Genomic DNA, 1,890 nt, shown 5'->3' on the forward strand with positions numbered 1-1,890 from the left:
GGGCTTGGTGGCCCAGCATGTGCCCCAGCATGTGCCCCGCTCTCTCTTCCACCCCCTTCCTTTGCACCTGTGTGCTCTGATCAGACATGTCCCTCTCCCTGAGCTGTAGTTTCAGTGTGGTCCTCTGAAGTACATTCTTCTGGGCGGAGGGGAGACTATCCACGTAGTTGGGATTGTGGTCAGCCCCTCAAACCTCTCTATTGGTTCCCTTCTTCATGCTAGTATGTTTCATTCATGTCATGTTGCACCGGCTGAACTCTGGCCCCTCTTTCCCTGTGGAGATAAACTATACCCTCCTCTTGGGTGGTTAGTACCCTGTTGTCCTGCATCTCATGTCTTTTTTCTTTTTCCTTTTTGCTCCCTCATTTTGAATTCGTTTCCATATGTATCCCTAAATTTGGGCTGGCCCCTGCCATACTACCTGGACCTCGCCACAGGAATGTTTGTATACACGAGCTTTTCGCCTATGCCCCTTTTGCATAAAATAAAAATTTTGATTTAAAATTTGCTCAAACTATTAGGAAAGTTGGGGAGGTAGAGGGGTAAGGAAGTGGTGTTAACAAATACAGGGACAAGGGATCAACATGGGACCCAAAATGGTAGTGAGGGGAGAGTGGCAGGCCTGGTGGGGAATGAGCAAGGGTAAGGTTGCATAGAGAAAAGGTATAGCTGTAGCCTAGGTGGGGACGGAGCATGGTAGTAGGGCACGAGGGAAGTCAAGGGAGATGGAGGAAAGAGCTAGGAGTCAAGGGGCATTTATGGAGGTCTACACAAAGACATGTACATGCAAATATATATATATATATATATATATATATATATATATATATATATATATATATATATATATATATATATATATATATATATATATATATATGGAAATAGATCTATGTGCCTATATTTATAGGTTTAGTATTAAGGTGGCGGAAGGACCTTGGGGCTCTACTCAGGCACTCCCTCAATGCATGACTACTTTCTTTTATTAAATTGGCACTCTACAATGCTTACCCTCCCGACACAACTGCTGAAGCCAAAGCGGGTGAACAAGTAAATGTGGTGAAGAAAGGTGATGGTGCCTGGCTATCAAAAGATATAGTGTCTGGGGTCTTAAAGGCTTGAAGATAAACAAGCGGCCATCTAGCTCACAAGCAACAAAGCCAACAAAGAAGAACACACCAGCCTGTGCGATCACGAGGTGCCAAAGGGACCAGGTATAAGGCATAATGCAAGAAAAAAGAAAAGAATATATGTGTGTGTATATGTGTGTGTGTGTGTGTGTGAGTGTGTGTATACCATAGTGAATGAAGCGGAAGTGCAGAGTGGAGACCCAAGGCCCAAGTGTCGGCCACTGGAGATCCCCTCATAGAGGGGTTTAGGAGAGGAAATGGGTCAGTCAGGGTGCGAGGTAGTACTGGTGAAGAAAACAGCTTTCACCGAGATCCTGGATGCTTCCTCCCCCCAACTACCATGATCCGAAATCTACCTTGCAGGACTGGATAGGGCAGAGGTTGTACACCGGTGCATATGGGAGCTGGAGGCACAGGGAATCCAGGGTGGACGATAACTTCAGGACCAGGGGTATGAGAGGCAATGCTGGGAGAGTGGAGGGTGAGTGGGTTGGAAAGGAGGAACTGATTATAAGGATCCACATGTGACCTCCTCCCTGGGAGAGGGACAGCAGAGAAGGGGGGAAAGGGAGACTCTGGATAGGGCAAGATATGACAAAATAACAATCTATAAATTATCAAAGGCTAATGAGGGAGGAGGGAGCACGGAGGGAGGGGAAAAAGAGGACCTGATGCAAAGGGCTTAAGTGGAGAGCAAATGCTTTGAAAATGATTAGGGCAAAGAATGTACGGATGTGCTCTCTACAATTGATATGTGTAT

The sequence above is a fragment of the Tenrec ecaudatus genome, unplaced genomic scaffold (genome assembly GCF_050624435.1).
Source record: "Tenrec ecaudatus isolate mTenEca1 unplaced genomic scaffold, mTenEca1.hap1 Scaffold_208, whole genome shotgun sequence".
NCBI lineage: Eukaryota > Metazoa > Chordata > Mammalia > Afrosoricida > Tenrecidae > Tenrec > Tenrec ecaudatus.